The 22,723-nt window shown below is 43.1% G+C and overlaps 1 protein-coding gene across 1 annotated transcript in view; it reads left to right on the top strand.

The window, feature by feature from the left end:
* Positions 1-22,723, top strand: part of LOC126204069 (UDP-glycosyltransferase UGT5-like) — a 251,477-nt gene that overhangs the window by 32,174 nt on the left and 196,580 nt on the right. The window lies entirely within an intron of this gene.

Below are 22,723 nucleotides of genomic sequence, written 5' to 3'. Positions count from 1 at the left end.
ACAGCGGACACACCAGGAACCGCGGTGTTGGCCGTCGAATGGCGCTAGCTGCGCAGCATTTGTGCACCGCCCCCGTCAGTGCCAGCCATTTTGCCGTGGCATACGGAGCTCCATCGCAGTCTTTAACACTGGTAGCATGCCGCGACAGCGTGGACGTGAACCGTATGTGCAGTTGACGGACTTTGAGCGAGGGCGTATAGTGGGCATGCGGGAGGCCGGGTGGACGTACCGCCGAATTGCTCAACACGTGGGGCGTGAGGTCTCCACAGTACATCGATGTTGTCGCCAGTGGTCGGCGGAAGGTGCACGTGCCCGTCGACCTGGGATCGGACCGCAGCGACGCACGGATGCACGCCAAGACCGTAGGATCCTACGCAGTGCCGTAGGGGACCGCACCGCCACTTCCCAGCAAATTAGGGACACTGTTGCTCCTGGGGTATCGGCGAGGACCATTCGCAACCGTCTCCATGAAGCTGGGCTACGGTCCCGCACACCGTTAGGCCGTCTTCCGCTCACGCCCCAACATCGTGCAGCCCGCCTCCAGTGGTGTCGCGACAGGCGTGAATGGAGGGACGAATGGAGACGTGTCGTCTTCAGCGATGAGTGTCGCTTCTGCCTTGGTGCCAATGATGGTCGTATGCGTGTTTGGCGCCGTGCAGGTGAGCGCCACAATCAGGACTGCATACGACCGAGGCACACAGGGCCAACACCCGGCATCATGGTGTGGGGAGCGATCTCCAACACCAACACTGGCCGTACACCACTGGTGATCGTCGAGGGGACACTGAATAGTGCACGGTACATCCAAACCGTCATCGAACCCATCGTTCTACCATTCCTAGACCGGCAAGGGAACTATGCACGTCCGCATGTATCCCGTGCCACCCAACGTGCTCTAGAAGGTGTAAGTCAACTACCCTGGCCAGCAAGATCTCCGGATCTGTCCCCCATTGAGCATGTTTGGGACTGGATGAAGCGTCGTCTCACGCGGTCTGCACGTCCAGCACGAACGCTGGTCCAACTGAGGCGCCAGGTGGAAATGGCATGGCAAGCCGTTCCACAGGACTACATCCAGCATCTCTACGATCGTCTCCATGGGAGAATAGCAGCCTGCATTGCTGCGAAAGGTGGATATACACTGTACTAGTGCCGACATTGTGCATGCTCTGTTGCCTTTGTCTATGTGCCTGTGGTTCTGTCAGTGTGATCATGTGATGTATCTGACCCCAGGAATGTGTCAATAAAGTTTCCCCTTCCTGGGACAATGACTTCACGGTGTTCTTATTTCAATTTCCAGGAGTGTAGATCCCTCTCCTTTCACTTTAATGTATATGACTCAACAATCCGTCTCCAGGCAACATAAAAACATTTTCATACATTTTACAATCAGGTAAAGCAACAGTGTATTTTCTCAATGTATCAATGCTACAGCATTTTCAAGGTATTTATACCAGGACGTTTATAACATGAACAATAACTGTAGTGACAATCAGTCTATTGATACAGTACATTTCATGAATGCGTGTAAGCATATAAACCTCTATGATAAATCTTTATGTTCAACTTGTCAAGTGTACGATATTAAGTGGAAACGAAAATAAACTTTTTTTCAGTATATGTATTTACAAGTAACGAGTATATGAGTATGTTAGATGAATAAATGTCTAGTTGATTCTTGACCTCTCTTTATACGTACATTGCATAGGTACAGTGCATACGCAAAATATTACATTACAAGTGGCATTCTGTGTAAATAAAAACGTAAATGTTCTTTTGTTCAAAACCGTTCCGAAAGTTCTTCACCAATTTCTGTGAGGTCTTGACAGACCCTTGCATTCAAGCACGAGCTTGTTTTTATGTACCTACTGGAGCGCCTATGTATGCCAAAAACCTCATATTCCCTTTATAGAGGGGCCGGGCGGAGACACCTCTGCACGAAGTCAGGATAGCTGTTGGGAACCTGTAAAGCCTCTTCGACACTTGTAAATCATCATTACAGTCCATTAACTTATTCACAATGTTTATAAGTTGTCGTTCTTTAGCATCAGCCTCGGCTGTTTCCCATTCAGCCACGTGTAGGATTCTAGCTGACACTATCTGACATGTGTCCAATCAGCTGCTTGGCTGCATGCCCAAGAGAAGATGTTAGCGACCCTGCACTGCAGCGGATTGCCGGCGAGCAGGAACAGTGATCTCGCACTGACTGCTGGAGTGTCCTCAGTTCCTCTCCAAATTCTATGAAGAATCTTGAAGACCCTCCAGTGGTGCACCCAATGATAGTAGTTGTTTGGTAGTTTATTCCTTCCTCCTACCTGGCACGTTTCAGCAATCTGAGTGTTCAACAGCAAAGTGGATCCAAAGAGGCCAGGTTGCAGGCTTTTACAGAAGTTCAGTGTTCGTAGCACTCTACGATCTACTGTTATCGGAAGACAGTCATTTTCTTCATCAGTAGATGGTAAGCGGCGAGCAGCGTTAAGTTCACCACGTGAAGACCATCTTGAGTGCTTCATCAACTAGTTCATGGACTGTGCTGGAACATCTAGGACACAGATCCAATGCAGTATCGTAATCATGAAATCGAGTGTTATTACTGTGAGCACCATTGATCCAAATGATAAACTTAAAACAAGAGCTGGAATGGTAAAGTACGAGGGCTATTCCGAAAGTAAGGTCCGATAGGTCGCGAAATGGAAACCACGGTAAAAATCAAAAATGTTTTATTTGCAACAGTTAGATACACCTTGCAGCTACTTATCTCCATAGTCGCCGACCCGACTTAGACGTGTATCGTAGCGTTGTACCAACTTTCCCATACCCTCGCTATAGAAGGCAGCCGCCAGTGCTCTCCGCCAATTGTCTACGCTGGCCTACGGCTCGTTGTCTTGTGCCGAAATGTTGTCTTCATAACCAGCGGTTCATGTGACCAGAGCTGAAACTCAGAGGGAGACAATTACGGGCTGTATTGTGGGTACTCTCACATTTCCATTTGAAAACGATGCAGGAGCATCTTCATTGCCCCTGCAGAATGCGGCTGAGAATTGTCTTGAAGACGAAACAGCACGACAGTTATGTAATGTTAGCTGCATAGCTTCAGGGGAAATTTCTCACCAGGCCCCCGTACTTGGCGGCAGACACTATTTTCTAGACATCTTTACGCACTCACTGCGAGCTCAGAAATGAGAAGAGCGACGTGATGCTAACTGGGGTTATACTAGAGACACTACCCAACACATCTGTGCAAAGCTTTATCGGATTTTCATAGTCGTTTCCATTTCGTGACCGATCGGACCTTACTTTCGGAATAGCCCTCGTATTTAAAGGGAGTTAGCATCAGGCTATGACGTGAGCTCAGTTCATAATGACTGTATGTGTCCTCCTTATTCTGCCACATTCACTTAAGAGGTGGTTAACTGCTGCTTCAGATCCTCACTGCGTGCTCTTGCGAAGGAGATTATTAGTTGCAACATCTGTTAGAAGCTAATGAATATGCTTGTCTCGCATGATTTTTTTTCTGTCTCAGTCTCCTTTCTGCTGAATGTGTATCCTCATTTGGCAGACAGTGTGTTAATGTGTCGACGACCCTACCCATTTGCAACGCGTTGCCTCGCTTCCTGCTCCCACTTTTGGCTCTGGCATGGCATGATTTTGCCTATGGCAGTGTTAATGAGTTTTAGTAAAAATCTGCAATTTCCTCTCCTTATCATTCAGTGCCATAGCAAATCACATCTCTTGTTTTTATAAACTTCGTCCCGAATTTTCCTTTTTTTCATTTCTTATTGATTAGTATATACCTGCCTTGTATTTAAAAAAAGCAGCTCTTTAATTTTTTGGGTTGTATCTTAACGTAGGTCTTGAACCTAGCTTAACTAGCTTAATAAATCTACTTTGTCATACTGTCCTGGTTGCGTACACTAACTATTACTAGTTCATATCCATTCCACAGGTATCTGATGGACAATTGCAACGTTTGATTGAGATATCTTACACTCTATACAAAAGTTGCACAAATAAACAGTAGAACCGAGATTATGTTTGTTGTTGATAAGCTGCAAATAGTTATATTTTGTTCTTTTTCAGATGTTATTATTTCATCTAAGGATTGTAGCAAAATGAAATCTAAGGTATCGTTAATAGAATTCAGTTTATTGTTACGCAACGTGTGGTAGTCCTTCCGACCAATACGTCATTGATCGGGACACGTTAAGCATTGTTGTGTCCGTGATAGTAGCTGGATGGTGAAATTGTCTTCCTGCTATTTCACATCTAGTTCCACTAATTAACAGTCCATTGCCTTGTAATTCTAGTTCCATTTTGCCTGTGGCTTTACCATTTTTCCTGTTTCAAGTGAACTATGGAATAAATCCAGAGATTCCAGTTTTATGCTGTTTTAGCTCAGGAGCTAAGACTCTTTCTCTCACTGTGCTGCCTCTTTTTGTAAGGCTGTAAACCTACGTTATGGTCTTCGTACATATTCCTTACTTTCTACATACTGAACGTAAATACGACTGTCTTTCTATGAATCGTTAGGAGAGTATCTGATTGCCTTGCAAATAAAATTCCGTTGTACAGAGGTTGAGTCCATATCACATCTCCTTTACAAAAGATTAAGTACGTTAACGAATTTGCTTGCAAGCACTTAAAACTTCAGTTCTTGTGGTATTTATACACCTGAACAGAAATCAATAATCAAAATGGTAGGTCAACATAAGATGCAAATTCAATTTTTTGACACCTGTAGGCTGAGTTACGGCTCACTACCTTGTTTACGGGCATCAGTTTCTGCATGTATTATCTCAGTAACTCGCCTCAGCTGAGCTGTACGTCAACACGTTTCTATTGACTCACCTGGAGCTGTCGAGAAGTGCGTGTTGTACACAGCTCCACATATGATATGAGTGCTGTTGATGTCTTTAGAACTAAAAGTTTCTTGAGGAAATCTTATGAAATCGGTTGGTTAATTGGTCTTGTAATTTGACGTATAACTGTTTAATGGAACTCATTCCTGTTAACCATTTTATACGAGGAAATACTGTATTGTGAATATCTTAACGAATTTTGTGACAGACATTTTAAACACACAGTCATTACCCAAACAGTTCCATTTCTCCATGCATTCAAGGTACAAGTAGTCACTATGTAGGTGTTAGCTATTGAATCTCAAATATTATTTACGAACCGTTTCCGGTGCCATAACTTGACAATGAGTGTCATCTACTAGCTCTTAAACAGTATTGCAACACGTCAGCTCACAATGTATTACTTTGGATACCAATGACGTAAAAATGTATTTGAGAAGCATGTATCCTTGTACATGTTAATGTCGGTTTCGACTGTAGGAGTTCATTCATAATACTTTTTACATCAGAAGCGATATGCACTCAAAGTTTCTCAATGTTATGGCACTTAAAGTTATGAAAGATTGAAGCATAAATGATGACAATTTTCTTACAGCCACTCATTGCCTGGATCTCATACATTGTACCACATGCACGAACTTTTAATTACATATGAGTATTCCAAAGTAGTCCACAGCTCGTGGTCTCGCCGTAGCGTTCTCCCTTCCAGAGCACGGGGTCCCGGGTTCGATTCCCGGCGGAGTCAGGGATTCCTCCTGTCTCGAGATGACTGGGTGTTGTTGTGTCGTCTTCATCATCATCATTCATCTCCATTACGGTCGGAGGAAGGCAACGGCAAACCACCTCCACTAGGACCTTGCCTAGTAAGGCGGCGAGGGTCTCCCGCGTTGTTCCCCTACGATCTGTAAAGAAGTATGGGACTTCATCATCATCAATCCAAAGTAATCACTGCTGCTTCCATGTGTGTCTGAGAGACAGAAGAAATTTACTGACAGGTTATAGGTACAGGTATAGTATGTGACAGAGAGAGAAAGCGAGGGAGGAGAAAGGGAGAGATATGAAATTAATTGGTAAAACGTAATTTAAGACATAATATACTACTGGCCACTAAAATTGCTACACCACGAACATGACGTGCTACAGACGCGAAATTTAACGGACAGGAAGGAAATGCTGTGATATGCAAATGATAAGCTTTTCAGAGCATTCACACAAGGCTGGCACCGGTGGCGACACCTACAACGTGCTGACATGAGGAAAGTTTCAACCGATTTCTCATACACAAAGATCAGTTGACCGGCGTTGCCTGGTGAAACGTTGTTGTGATGCCTCGTGTAAGGAGGAGAAATGCATACCATCACATTTCCGACTTTGATAAAGGTCGTATTGTAGCCTATCGCGATTGCGGTTTATCGTATCGCGACATTGTTGCTCTCGTTGGTCGAGATCCAATGACTGTTAGCAGAATATGGAGTCGGTGGGTTCAGGAGGGTAATACGGAACGCCGTACTGGATCCCAACGGCATGACAGGCATCTCATCCGCATGGCTGTAACGGATCGTGCAGCCACGTCTCGATCCCTGACTCAACAAAATGGTTCAAATGGCTCTGAGCACTATGGGACTCAACTGCTGTGGTTATCAGTCCCCTAGAACTTAGAACTACTTAAACCTAACTAACCTAAGGACATCACACACATCCATGCCCGAGGCAGGATCGAACCTGCGACCGTAGCAGTCGCACGGTTCCGGACTGCGCGCCTAGAACCGCGAGACCACCGCGGCCGGTGCCCTGACTGAACAGATGGGGACTTTTGCAGGACAACAACTATCTGCACGAACAGTTCGACGACGTTTGCAGCAGCATGGACTACCAGCTCGGAGACCATCGCTGCGGTTACCCTTGACGCTGCACCACAGACAGGAGCGCCTGCGATGGTGTACTCAACGACGAACCTGGGTGCATTAATGGCGAAACGTCATTTTTTCGGATGAATCCAGGTCCTCCTTACAGCATCATGATGGTCGCATCCGTGTTTGGCGACATCGCGGTGAACCCACATTGAAAGCGTGTATTCGTCATCGCCATACTGGCGTATCACACGGCGTGATGGTATGGGGTGCCATTGGTTACACGTCTTGGTCACCTCTTGTTCGCATTGACGGCACTTTTCCCAGTGGACGTTACATTTCAGATGCGTTACGACCCGTGGCTCTACCCTTCATTCGATCCCAGTGAAACCCTACATTTCAGCAGGATAATGCACGACCGCATGTTGCAGGTCGTGTTCGGGCCTTTCTGGATAGAGAAAATGTTCGACTGCTGCCCTGGCCAGCACATTCTCCAGATCTCTCACCAACTGAAAACGTCTGGTCAATGGTGGCCGAGCAACTGGCTCGTCACAATACGCCAGTCACTACTCTTGATGAACTGTGGTATCGTGTTGAAGCTGCATGAACAACTGTATCTATACACGGAATCCAGGCTCTGACTCAATGGCCAGGCGTATCAAGGCCGTTATTACGGCCAGAGGTGGTTGTTCTGGGTACTGATTTTTCAGGATCTATGCACCCAAACTGCGTGAAAATGTAATCACATGTCAGTTCTAGTATAATATATTTGGGCAATGAATACACGTTTATCATCTGCATTTCTTCTTGGTGTAGCCATTTTAATGGCCAGTAGTGTATTTTACATAAACATTTTTAGTTGAGTATAAATATGTAATTTAATAATGAGATAGTACAAAATTTAACACCACGGAGAAAAAAACAGAGCGACATGAAATTTATTGACGAGGCAGAATTTTACATACAAAATTTGATGCCACACTTTGTTGAGGTTTATCGATACAAATGGGGAAAAAGGCAAAGCTTCCACGGCTTAGGTGAATACTGAGTTCTTAATGGTGGAGAGTAAAATATATGTGTTTTGGCTTAGAAACTTTCTGATTGGACGACTGGTATGTCTTAAAAAGAAGTTGAAATAATGTGATTGCTCGCTAAAATAAGGGGCTGTAATTGGTAGAACTAAATGTGAGTGTGTGTGTGTGTGTGTGTGTGTGTGTGTGTGTGTGTGTGTGTGTGCGTGCGTGCATGCGTACGCGCTTACGTACTTTGATAAATAACATAGATGTAGAAATAACATTGGCACAAACTCTGTGTGTTACTGATGAACCTTACGTATTTTGTCAAATACTGCAGACACTTAAATAATATTGTGACACTTGACACAAACATTGTGTGTGCTTCCATACTTTTTGTAAATAATACAGATGTAGAAGTGCTGGAAGTTACATCCCTTACACATTTTCGCTAACTAATTGAAGTCATTCTGATACTTTTGAACATGGATCCAGTTTATGCAGTTTACGTCAAGCTTACGAAGTCTTGATAAATAATGCAAGTACTTTGGATGTACTACTACAGTACTGTCAATATCTTTATATATCTTAAATAAATAATTCAGGCTGTTTGGACACTTTTGATCACGGCAGCTGGATTGTGACGCCATAGTGGTTACATAGCACTACTAGCATAGTTTCGCCATTTTAGATTCTTTAAATTTCCCGCCAACGCCATGTCGGATATATTTTTTAATTTCCTACCACTGGTATCTCCGATTTCAGCGACTACAGCCTTGTGGTACATGGATATAATACTCCAAGCTACCATCAAGTATACAGTATATCGGCCTACAGAAATATTTACGACTTCTACACTTATTCAATAGAGAGTTGCTGGGTGGTATGCAAATTTCTAGTAGCTTCCTTAACAGTATTTATACCCAGCATAAAGAATTAGATCGTGTTCCTGAATGGTGTTGACAGGGGTCCATTGGCGTGCAGAATCACGTCATTTAGGCTGAAAAAAGGAGCGACACTTGTCAAAATTACACCTAGAAATGGTAAAATAGTGTGCAGATGCGTACGCAGCAAAAAGGTAATTAGGACATTTCCTTCAAAAGAACGTGGCAAGTAATGTACTAGAAAAGCGGGGAATATTGCTGTGAGTGTGAATAGCGAACCCTGTTAAAGAGGCAATTTACCTGCGAGTGGTAATTTATAACACACTGTCCTTGCTGAAGCATATCAATTTCATAACACAAAAGTCTAAGATGTTTATGAAAATGACAAGGATAGTATGCTCGTACCGAAGGGGTGTAAGATGTTCCAGAGCCGTAACGCCGGTACAGTGGAGAATATATAAGCCTAAGATAGTTGGAAGATTAAAGTCTCCCGCGGAAAATAAATTAGTATACGAAATTACAGGCACAGCAGTTCTAAGAGACAAAAGAGAAAGTATAATAATGTGGTATGGCCTCTGGAGAAGACCATACTGAAACCGTCTGAAACGTGATGTTGCCGCAACGTGTTAAATACTAAATGGGCAAGGGAATACGAATGGAGCAATCTATGGAAGGCACGTCACCAGTAGATGGAAGCCCGCCCGGCTAGCCGCGCGGTCTGATGGGCTGCTTCCCGAGCGGGAAGGCGTGCCGGTCCCAGGCACGAATCCGCCCGGCAGATTACTGTTGAGGTCCGATATGCCGGCCAGTCTGTGGATGGTTTTTAAAGCGGTTTTGCGTGAACCTGGGCGAATGCGGGCTGTTTCCTCTTATTCTGCTTCAGTTACACTATATCGGCGATTACTGCGCAAACACTGCCTCCACGTACGCGTACACCATAATTCAGGGCCGGCCAGGAATTCTGCACGCGTGCGGTGCTTCTGCACATGTGCAACTTCCGGGTCACAGCGTGCACGCCGCAGCCGTCAGCGTTCATGTAGTGCATGTTTCTACGCACAGATGTCGCTTTATCCACTTGCTGGGGTACTCTGTACCGGCGCATTCTAGTGCTCTTTCCACAGCTTGCAAGCCAACCATGGGAAGGTATTTCGCGTATTAAAAATTTAAAATACTGTCACAGTCTACTCATTGAGACGTCTACTTTTATGTTAACAGTTTAACCCAGTAAGACAAGTAATACAGTTAACAACAGGCAGCTTGACTGAAGGCACGTAAATACGAGTAATGTTTTTGATCTAGTATTTAAGAAAGAGAGCACTTAGCGACTTCCAACGAACCTTATTCATGATTTCAAATAACAGCGACTTCCAACGAACCTTATTCATGATTTCAAATAACATTTAACTAATGCAAGGTTTCCTATAACTAATTCTCGGTGCCCTCAGTTACACCCACATAATTTCTGTCTCACTGACCTCTGAACAAAATGATAACCGCAGACCTCTCTATGATCATCTGTTATTTAATACCATTATTGCTACATCTTTCATCAGCTCCGTCTGAAATCTGCATAATAACCGACAATTAGATGAATGTTACGTTTTATCGACTTCAGCTGAGCGTAGCCCTTCACACATTTAAAAAAAAAAAAAAAAAAAAAAAAAAAAAAAAAAAAACCTTAAATGTAAGTATACATTGGAACAATCGGTTTAATGACCAACTTTCCTGATAATAATGTAACATGGAGCAGAATGAGGCACTAATGCACAGTTAGTAAACAATAATTTTTAATTATGAAAGGAATAAATCTAAACATGAAATGATAATCGAGTTGATGTGTCTCGTCCATTTTCTTAAGGACATTTAATTTTGCTTGCCGTTCTTCACTCTCGAGTACACTACACTCGTCTTTGTGATATGTATTGTAGTGTCTTTCAATTGAAAACTTACGCTGGCCGCCTATTATTCGGCGGCATAGCAAACACTGTGAGTTTTCACCAACGGCTACAAAAAAGAATTGCAATTCACAGTCATTTTTAAACGACTGACAACATAGATCTCTCGTCCTTTGCTTTTTCACAGTACCTGCCATTTCTAAGTACTTCTCTGTTAAGGTTACGGTTACCAGGGATAAACGAGACTGGGTATGTTGCGCTCTTGCTTGTACCACATAAACAGGGAAGTGGAGCCGCCGCTGTTCATTTAGGACACATGCCTAATAACAGATGTCGCTGTCGCTCGCAGTCGCACACGTGCGTACATGTGCAGCACTTCCGCACGTCTGCACACTGTGCAGCGTTTGGCCGACCGTGCCATAATTGGTATGAAACGTTCCCCCCGGGGAGGGGGTGTTCAATGGGGGCCGAACCGCAAAATAAACCTGGGTTCGGTGTGGGGCGGCGGTGGGGTGGGTGGACTTTTGTGGCCTGTATTGGGATTGCGAACTAGTGAGAGCTACGGCGGAACGAAGTATCTCCGTCGTTTCTAGGTCCCCGGTTTAATACACAATACATCAGTAGATGGAACATGTTTCTGGGACATGTACTACACAATCCAAATAGAACAAGTAGTAGATGTCAAAATAGTACAACACTAATTCCCAGTTTACTGTCATCGCAAACTTTGAATCCAGTACTGCTCGGTTCTGTCTCTCATTTGTGTTCCCAGCAATTTGTTGCACGTTAACAGCGATTCACAACAGTATCTATAAGTTTACTGATGAAGAACTGGCCGATACGCACCGCATATGTTGTGAATGCAACGGAGGAGCGCCACAAGGGCGCTATGTAGCGCTTTCCCCGCGTCAACAGCAGCCACATCGCCGTACCTTTGCGTTTCTACAAAGTCATTTGTGTTATGTGTTGCACGTTTTCTGTTTGTATATAACCGGCTCACTCTACGTTGTGAAATTGTTTTGCAGGAACAAATGTAACTAGCGTGTAAACGGAATAAATGTCAACTACGTTGTTACTCTATAACAAACCGCTGGAGACCCTTAATCTCTGCTACCGACATACATAAAAAATACCACTGAATTACCGAAACTTTGTCGGTGGAGTGCGGGTTTCCCTGTATTTGTATTATTTGTATGATTTTGAACAGTGCTCAGGTATTCTACCTGGTAGCGCAGTACAGGTTTTCCAGCATTTCATCACTATGTCTTGAGGCGAGCCAATATCTTGCCTGAAGATGCTGTCAATCCAGCTTGTGTTGGTTACGTCATTCTTCGACAAGACTTTGAATTATGTTACCTGCTAAGGGCGAAAACAAAATGGTTGACCGCACGCCGCTCTGTGTTATAACATCTGGAATCTGTCTCTAATTAATATACAGGCTGTTCGTTTTCTTTGTCAACTTACTAATTATATTTACCTACTCAGAAAACTATCGCTTTGCGTATACAACACTGAAAAACTTACCAATTGTTTTTTTTAAATTCAGAGTACAGGTGCGTATTCTTTGGGATACGTAGTGCAACATGGGCACATGGAATCCACGTCAGTCCAACTCACAAAAACAGTCAGGCTGCTTCGCTCGAAAGAACAGAAACACTAATCGGATGAGCAGCTTAGAAACATTGTAACAAGTGGTGTCCCTGAGTAACTGCCATTATAAATTTAGAATTCAGTTGATATGTACGAGACGAGCTGATTTGTCAAGATAAGTCTGATTGGTTTCAGCTTTAAATGATGTATTAGGGCGATCTACTTTCAGTAACTGATAGCAGTCAAAAACATAATTAGAATAACCGTTTGAGTCAGAGAGATCATTTTAAGCACAATGCCGGTCTTGTGTGGGCTGCGTATCGACAGTATTAAAGGAAGCCGCGATAGGAGTAGGACACTCTAGGTGGCCACAATGTTGCGAACACTTGCCACCGTGGCGTACCTGCTGGCACCAACCTTGACGGTCCCCAGAGCCGGGATGGCCTGGAGCATCGTGAACGACTACGCCACCACCATATCGGAGTAATCGTGGAACCTCTCCATTCAGTTCGTGGCCTGGCGCTTCTATAATCAGCACGACGTGGCCGGATCGACAATACGCGAGAGAGTGGCGGCGTTGTCTTTAACATAGCGAGAGTCGTCTATCACGAAACTTCAACAGCGCCAGCTTCAACTAGGACATCGTTGGCTGGCAGTAAACTGACGTTTCGCCTACAAAAATGGCTCTGAGCACTATGGGACTTACCTTCTGAGATCATCAGTCCCCTAGAACTTAGAACTACTTAAACCTAACTAACCTAAGGACATCACACACATCCATGCCCGAGGCAGGATTCGAACCTGCGACCGTAGCAGTCGCGCGGTTCCAGACTGTATCGCCTAGAACCGCTCGGCCACTCTGGCCGGCTTTCGTCTACATTATCTGATCAACGTAATGCGGAATACATCACCAGATGTCACGAAATGTGCGCCAGCCACTACAAAAGGACGCGGTGAGTATTGTGTTGGCAGTAGAAAAGCAATAACAACAGAATAGTTTGGTCTGGAGATTTCAGTAACTCCGAATATTGTCTAATCACCCGAGTAACAAATCCATCAGCGACAATGGTTAAAATGGCTCTGAGCACTATGGGACTTAACATCTATGGTCATCAGTCCCCTAGAACTTAGAACTACTTAAACCTAACTAACCTATGGACATCACACAACACCCAGTCATCACGAGGCAGAGAAAATCCCTGACCCCGCCAGGAATCGATTCCGGGAACCCGAGCGTGGGAAGCGAGAACGCTACCCATCAGCGACGTATAACCCCTTTTAAAGCTGCTCATGTCGCGTGTTGGTGGTGTCGTTTTGAAATAGAAACTCAAGAAACTATCAGACCAGACCAGGTAGCAGACCCCATGTACTAGAAGTACAGGGACCATAGGGCATTGTGGAGGGTGTTTGTAAAAAATTGCATGAAATCGGCGGAAGAGATCACTTGAGTTCCAACGTGCTAACAGCAGTCCTGTTAGCACAAAGCCTGTGCAGTAAAAACATAATGGGTGCAATGAAACTTTCTGTCAGATAGAAATTGTGTGCTGGGCCGAGACTCGATCTCGGGACCTCTGCCTTTTCCGGGAAAGTGCTCTACCGATGGAGCTACCCAAACAAGACCCACAACAGCTCTTCAAAGGCTTACTTCCGCCAGTACCTTGTCTCCTACGTTCCAAACTTCACAGAAGTTCTCATGCAAAACGTGCTAGACCAGCATTCCTGGAAGAACGGATATTGTGTAGACATGGCTTAGCCACAGCCTGGGGGGATGTTTCCAGAATGAAATTTTCACCCCGCAGCGGTGTGTGCGCTGATATAGAACTTCCTGACAGATTAAAACTGTGTGCCCAGCCGAGACTCGAACTCGGAATCGTTCCTTTTTAATTTGACATAATGTTTTCGTGACACTGCACACTCTGCTGCAGAGTGAAACTTTCATTCTGAAAGGGTATAATGGTCGAGCAGCTCCTCACAGCCCGCCACGCATTTCCGCAGTCAATGCTTAAGCGGCCGGCCGCAATGGCCGAGCGGTTCTGGGCGCTACAGTGTGGAACCACGCGACCGCTACCGCCGCAGGTTCGAATCGTGCCTCGGGCATGGGTATGTGTGATCTCCTTAGGTTAGTTGGGTTTAAGTAGTTCTAAGTTCTAGGGGACTGATGACCTCAGATGTTAAGTCCCATAGTCCTCAGAGCCATTTGAACCACTTGCCTTCAATGGCTCGGTTACACTCCTCTCCTCTTAGATCAAAACAACTTTCCGAATTCTTTTCTGTTTCTGAATCTAAAACCGGTTTTTGCATTTCACATGCGCTCTATTGATTTTTCGGCTTACTGTATTTACAGGAGTTCATTCACAACTTTTCAACTGTAATCTGCTTCCTCATGGGTACCGACACTGCTGATATAGGCCTGGGGGTAGAAGGTCAGCAGGGGTAGGACCTGTATGGCTCCTACTTTAAGACAGTGAAAAACGATGCCTGTTCTTAACAAGCATTTGCTTGTTGATGTAATGCACAAGTCCTCAACCTTTTAATCTGTAAATGTCACCTCAACTGATTCATCAGCGTAGTACCATAATCAGTTATCACAGTTTCTGATGACCTAAACTTCAAACTCCAGTGGTAAAAGTGGTAACGAGAGGGTGGCCCATGAGCCATTTTAATTCTGTGGTCAGTTCTACATTATTAGCTAAGTTGAGAGCAATGTGAAAAAAAGTGTTGAATTGCTTCCTGAGATGTTACTTCTTCAGCTACTGTCATATTCCCTGCCGGCCATCACCAACAGAAGAAAAAAGCTAAGAATATCATTAAGTATAGAAAAAGGCACCATAAAAGACCACACAAAATCTTAATGTCAGAACTTATTTATATTTATGCCGTGGACACTTGTAAAGGTTGCAGGGGTATGTTTTTGCTTGCTTATTCTTGAATTGAGAACAACTGCATGAGGTGAAGTGACAAGTTTAATGCCGCAATATTTCTCACCATATTACAGCTTTTCGCACAGTTTTCAACTCGCCAACATAAAAACAGCACAATGGATAATGCATCTTGCCAACATCAGAAAGTGAAATAAGTTTATACACAACAATGTTAAATATTAACTCTCTGAAAGAACATTAATCTTAACCATAATATTATGAAAGTTTAATTGGAAGTTTCTTTACATTAATCCTAAGCACAATAATACGAAAGTTTAATTGGACGTTTCTTTACGAAATTGCTCCTACACATACGTTATGATGTTGGTCAGTACTACGAAAATCGTCCGATTCCGGTTCAAAGTTCGCTACTATTTAGGATGACAATAAAGTCTACGGTGTATGGTTAGTCAAGAGACAAATTTGAGCGCAAGATTACCCAAGCCCGCTCGAGTTTAGAGTGGACGCAAGCTGGTGAACGCACAAAGCTTACGCCTCTGCACGCGATATTTACCTTAAGCTGCGACATGCTACTGTCTGCAAGACCGCACTATCTCTCTCAAATTCCTACAAGACTAATCTGGCCTTTTCTGAACTTTCCAGCAGAAACTGTCCCCATGTTTCTCGTTATGCGAGAAAACGTACTCAGCCCTAGTCATATTATGTGGCGATATACTCGCGCATGGTTGGAGCAGCGTGCATATTATAGCGCCCCCTCAGTTCTCACAAGAACAAGTTGACTAATTTGGCTGGTTCGTTTCTCCACAGTTGGAGCTAAACGTTGCTACAGCTAGTTTTAGCTGGAGTGCAGGCGCTGTGACCGCAGTGTCCACACCAATTTCTGCTCTGCATCGTACGGATTCTTAAGCAATCCGTTCTGCACTTGACGTCAGTTCAGAGAAGAGTCACACCACACAAAATTTCTCTCTTGTCCCACTCATGGCAGAACTGCCTCCCTCCACTTGGGTTCCTTTTTCATATCACGGCTTTTTTCGACCAATGGGAGCATTCCTCTTCTTTTGTGGGAACACGTTCTACCAATCGCGACGTCCCTTCTATCAAACTGCATCAAAACGTTAGTAGTTTTCTCCTTCCTAGTGAGTTTCCGCCAATCGGACGTTTTGTGCCCATTATAGATGCCTAAAGTACATTGACGTTTCCATGTGTCGCATTCGCTGGACGAAAATGCCTCACTTGCCTTTTTTCGTATCTCGTTGGAATTTTTTCCAAAGCTTCTTCTCGGCTCTTGTACCGATGCCCTCGCTACAGGCGGCCCTCCAGCATGAATCACCTGGCCCGGGGTCGCTGTCCTCCTTCCTGCCACCCCTTTTAGTTGTTTCCTGCGTAACTCCCACAGCGCGGTTTCTCTACGCTGCTACCGAGCGAGGTGGCGCAGTGGTTAGCACACTGGACTTGCATGCGGGAGGACGACGGTTCAATCCCGTCTCCGGCCATCCTGATTTAGGTTTTCCGTGATTTCCCTAAATCGCTTCAGGCAAATGCCGGGATGGTTCCTTTGAAAGGGCACGGCCGATTTCCTTCCCCACCCTTCCCTCCCCCGAGCTTGCGCTCCGTCTCTAATAACCTCGTTGTCGACGGGACGTTAAACACTAATCTCCTCCTCCTCCTCCTCTACGCTGCTGACTTTTTAAAACTAAAGGCGACTCGACTCGCTTTCCCTGGTCTACCTTCCGCTCAAAGACGTGCATTGTATAGGAATGGTGTGTTAATTACCGTCGTATGACTTTTATCCCTTTTTGCATAACATATTGATAGGCAAATGTTGTCATAACTATCGATTTACGTTAGGTGTCATCTTCACCTTCTCATTTCGACTTGTAAAGGTCTCATGTAAGGTGCGAATCTGACCATTTATTCTGCCACGTTACATATCCTCCTGCTTCCTTCTTCAATTCTGTACTGGGTGAATCAATGGTTGAGTAATTGACTGAAGACAGTGCAAAATTGGTTCAACTGCTGACTGTAGCAATTGAGATGTTTACTGACCAGCTTCCTATCTTAATATCTAGTATAATTTACGTAGTGGTTCTATTCATTCTCCTTCCTTTACATCGCACTTGATTTTCTGATCTTGTGTACAATTGTATTGAACTAATGAATTTTTTTTCTTTTAAATATAGTTGACTATAGTAAAACTGTTATTTAATTTCAAATAATGTGCATATATTTATAAATTTGTATCATTCGAATGTTCTGCTTTTTATTTTGAGACTGTTCTATTTTATTCAGTTAATTTTTGTTAAATTAAGATGGATTTGTATTGAAGTTGAGGAAACCTTCATTCAATATTATCTTCCCGATTTTATATAAAAAAAAAATGTTGCTTTTTCCTCTTGGATTACTCATAATCGAAAACATGTTTAATTCTTACAGTTAAACTTTATAAGCTATATCTCAACCTATCTCATGATTTTACAGCTATAATCCTATTTATGACTTTATTTATATTCTCCCAAAATGTATCATGACTTTACAAAAATTATCAACATTGACTTTCACAAACACTGAATTTCTAAACCTAATTTTTACTTTACAAACTTTACATTGACATCCTGCAACAGCTTAATCCATTCACGTTTATCTATCCTAAGTATTTTTATGAACACATTACACTCAAAAATTGTTAATAGTAGGCTTTTTATTTAATTAAACAAGTTAAAAAACTGCAATATAAAAAAAATTATTTACATGTCAAAATGAGCAAACAAACATCGTTAATAAAGACTTATCACTAACTCAGGAAAAGTTTACATTAACATATATTTAAATACAATAAAAATTTAAATTGTTGTCCCTTTTTTTTCTAGATAGTAGTCCATCACAGACAGTTCTTTCTCCTATCTGTACCATGGTTCACTTTTTATTCAGGTGTTTCGACGTGTTTCCGTCGAATGACCGTCGGCTGTGGGCCTCACCGTGTCTCCTTTGAGTATAGTATGACGCTTGGTATGCGTCTTGCCGCGTTTCCTGGGTTGTGTCATGACGCTTGCCCGCACCTCGCCTTGTTCACATCGAGAACGGAATGACGGCCGGCAGAGAGAAAGGTCTGAAGGTCTGAGTGTGTCGTGAATGCGTGGTAGCTGTTGTTTCATTATGCATATGCCTGTGGTGCAGTTGAGTTAGAAATCCATTTTTGGCAGCCCAAATTTTTCCGCTTCCACATTCATCGAATCCTTATACCGATTCAGCGTGGGTTATTTCGTCGGTAGATTTCCATACGAGTTGTTCTCTTCCATTTTTCTGGTATGCCTTCTGAAAGCGTTGCAGTCTGCCATAAAAAACATCGAATATGTATTCTGCTAGAACAGTTAAATTAGATTCTCGTTGGTAGTTAAATGTAATAATGGTCTTTTATAGGAAGGGATTTGAAAATGTTTCTTGACCTCCTCTGGTCCAGGCTCTTCTTCCTTCCAAATCTTCTGCGTTGTGTCTTCTGTTCTTGGTGCTTCTTGCTGTCTTCTTACTTGTGTCTTCGTTCTTCTATGGACTGGGAGTTAGGATTGAAGACCTGTTTAACATCGTTGTCTTTTATCCGTTCTTATGGCGACTTCTTCACAGTTGTTGTCTATTCTTCATTGTAATCGGTTGTTCATCTAGATAAGTTGAACAGCCTGCCATCCTTTTCCTGCTCCGTCCCATGTGTTGTCAGGGATTGTCAAGCAGATGTTGAATTTCGTATCATGACAGTTTCCGCTATTCTGCACATTGATTTACAGAAGCGCGTTTCTTCTTCTTCCTGTGGTGAATCTAAGCTTCCACTCATCCTCGCCGTAATGTGTCCACCTCCCTCCCGGTTCGGTGGACATTCTTTATCCCTTCCTATGCAGCTTTGAATAGGTAGGAATAAAGCTCACTTCAGAGTCCAAGTTGCTTGCATTCAGCCTGCGTTGTATTTCCAAACTTTTCCACAGAGGAGGTATCGTCTAGGATTGTCGTTTCCACCAAGGCCTCTTCTTTTATTATCTCGTAAGCTGACGTACCAGGCTCTCACACTCAGTGTTCCTTCCTCTCACGCCTAACCGCTCTCCTCAGTCTCGTCGTCGATCTGGCCTCAATGATGCTGCGCCTTGGCTGCCGACTTCATCTTCAATATGTGACAATCTTACTTTCCTTACATCCCTAGATTACGCTATCAATTTTACAGTATCAACTTTACAAACATTAAACAAATTTTTTTTATGACTTTACAAAAAGTATCATTAATTCTATCAAAATTAGCTTCCCCTTTTTTTCGTTTAACTTAATTCTTCTTGGTGTCCTCATCTTCATCACGATGGATGGTAAGAGTGAGATTGATGGTGAGGACGGTTAGTATGTTAGTAACCCCTTTTTTTCTAACTACAGGTATATTATGTTGTTTTGGAAACTTCACACCTTGACTCCGATTGCAGCGTCTTTTTTTCAGCAATCTCTTCTTTTTGTCCTTTGCTGTAACAAAACCTCATAATACACTTTTTATATTTGTTGTTGTTATTGCCCTTCAAAACCCGCCTCTATTGTTCTGTTGTATTGTTTTCAACTTCATACTTATCCCTTCCTCCTAATTTTTCGATCTCAAACTTTTACATACTTACCTTCACTCACTGTACCCTTCCATATAGAAATCTTTTCTGGGTGAACTTAAGCTCCTACTGTTCTACCTCCTTCCACGAATTAACATGTTTCTTGCTTGTCTTAATATTTCAATTCTCTTTCCTAATAGTTACCTCCTAACTACTTCTTATTCTTCTTTCATCTTTCTATTTCAATATAGATTGTGGTATCTTCCACAAATCCTATATGTTTCACATATTCCCCAAAATATATCTTCAATTATTTGTTCACCGTCCTCGACGGGACAGAACTTAAAATGCCTATCTCCTTTCCCCTTAATCATCTATTTCCTACCTACTTCTTCACTTCTTTTGTTCTGCAAAATATTAACTTGCTCCTCCTTCACACCACGTATTTAAGAGAGAATCTACTACTAATTCGTTAAACTATCCAAATGCTGATCTCTATTTTTCTTCTTACGTTCAATTCCTTCCCCAGAACACATTTCGTTTGCAGAAGAGTTACATTAGTTGTTACTTTCCTGTCTTTTCATCATCATTATTAATTTACCTCCTTGCGAAATTTTTTTTATTTAATTATTCGAGATAAGTACAAGTTTTACTTCTGTGCATTTTGTTTTCTTTCCTACTCTTTGATTTCAGGACATTCAATATAACTAAATTCTCGAGTGGACTCTTTTTTTTCTTTTGTCTAACCTTTGTATATAGAAAAGAATTTTACTTTCAACTCTGAAACCTTCCCATCGCTTAGTGCTAATTTACAAAATGTCTATGTTTTACTTTAGTTACTGGTGGGAATTCACTTCTAACTAGGTATCACTTTGGTGTTATCAATGGTGCTTTATCCTCATGGCATACTGTTTCTTTCTCCGTTTAGTATAAACGTGCTACATTTTCTACAGTTTGGCCATCATCATCAATTTTTGTACTACTGTCTATAGTCACTGTTCTGACTCCTGTTCCTCATCATCCTCGGTCGATTGCCAGTCAATTGACTCCCAGCATGCTGGTGTCTGTACTCGATCTCCCCTTAAACCTACTTTAAAATCTGTGTTATTGAAACTAAGTCTATTTTCATGTTTGATTATGCAACTGACTTCATTGTTCGATCGAATTACACGTGACTCGTCTTCCTACCTCTCATCTCGTCAAAAAAAAAAATGGCTCTGAGCACTATGGGACTCAACTGCTGAGGTCATTAGTCCCCTAGAACTTAGAACTAGTTAAACCTAACTAACCTAAGGACATCACACACATCCATGCCCGAGGCAGGATTCGAACCTGCGACCGTAGCGGTCTCGCGGTTCCAGACTGCAGCGCCAGAACCGCGCGGCCACTTCGGCCGGCCTCATCTCGTCAATTTTGTCTTTTACCTGGGTTTGGTGGCCTCATCTCGACTTCCTCTATCGGTTCTTTTCGCATGTTTTGTCATGCCGAAGTTTGATTTTCCCAACCTTTCTGCGTTCTGACCATTCCACTTCCACCTGAATAACCTGGATTTGGCTGCTGAAAACCTCTAAACCTTCCGCCTTCGTTTGCACGGATCATAGTTACCACCGCAGTTTCTAGGACCAAATCCGCCATTATAATGCCTCGGTCCCCCGAAACCATATTGTTATTTGCCCTCTGTGCGCTACCACAACCATAGTTATTATTGTCCTCCCATGGCGACTACCACTCCTTACAAAACCATTGCCTTTTCCTATGTTATTCTCACCGTTGGAATTATTATTAAAACCTGATCGGTTACTGTTACTCCCCCTACTATTATTGTTTTCTCTGCTTCTACGTTGTTTTCTTGCGTCATCTTCACTGAATACGAATTCAAGTTCTCTCAACATTCCTTTAAATGCTTGTATGTTACCACCTGCCCTAGCAACCAATGATTGCTGGTAACGTAACGGTAACTTCATTGTGCTCATCCGTATCAGTTCCCCATCACTGTATGGATTATCTAAGCACTGATTTTTCTTTGTCATATATTCGAAAAATCTAACGGGTTTCTTTTCTCCGGAATTTTCGAACACATTTTCTGAAACGACGCACACTTTATTCTGTTTTGTGTTTCTGTCGACCAGTAACGCTTCAAGAATAAAATTTTAAATTGTTTATATGAACGACAGTTCGCCGCTACTCTTTGTATGGTTTCCGCTGTTGCTCCGTCCATATGCCAACAAATGAAGTTTATGGCTAAGCGGCCAATGCTCTGGTAAACCGATCTGAAACTGATTTATGAACGTGCGTGGATCTAGGCCGTTCCCACTTTCTTTGTAATGTTGGAATTTTCTGAATGTCAAAAAGTGATCATTGTCAAATTTTTCTCTTCCACCATACAGCGTTTGTGTTTTCACAACATTACTCGTTTCTTTCACTTGTGTAAATTTTCTTGTACTCGTTCTACCACATTTGAGTCTTGAGCTGACATATTTATGTCCCATTTAGCATCGTATCTACACTGTGGTGTGCAGTTATCTACATCGTACCGTTCCTCGTGTATCGGATTGAAAGATTCGTTTACATTTCCCGTTACTGGTTCCGTATTTTGCCTTTCTATCAGTTTCACATTGGCTTGCGGTCTATAACCTGTTGTGCTGTGACTCGGCAGTTGTGGAACTGGTAGATGTGTCTTCGCATTTTGCTCCGCTCTCGCGTCACCAGTGAACTTTCGGAGGGTCGGCTGCCGCTCTGCTGGAATGCGCGCGTCTACTGTTTGTCACTCCCATGTCTGGTGCGACTGCACATCACCTACTTCGCTCCCCTGTGTTAACTGTTCCTTCCCTATTTGTTTTTGTTTCGCTTCGGTGATTACTGATGCAACCTCTTGTGAATAAACGACTGCAATTTCATGACGCTTTTGTGTTCCCGCTACTGCTACGGAAGATTGCACAACTCACTTTCTCCTTTCTGGATTACTGTCTATTACTATGTCGGACGATACTACCGTTTCCGGTGTATCGCTACTACTTTCTGTACGACTCTCGATACACTGTTTCAATTCTGTGCGAAGGTCTTCAAACTGTTTCTAATTTTTCGAGACTATGTTTTCAATTCGCGTGTCAAATCTTTTTAATGCGACTCGCGTGACACGTTTTCTGACACTGAGCTCTTCCACGACTTGTTGCGCCTTACCAGACGCCTTA

This window comes from Schistocerca nitens, chromosome 9 (assembly GCF_023898315.1).
Source record: "Schistocerca nitens isolate TAMUIC-IGC-003100 chromosome 9, iqSchNite1.1, whole genome shotgun sequence".
NCBI lineage: Eukaryota > Metazoa > Arthropoda > Insecta > Orthoptera > Acrididae > Schistocerca > Schistocerca nitens.
The sequence above is the reverse complement of the archived record's forward strand: the minus strand, read 5'-3'. Positions and strand labels throughout refer to the sequence as shown.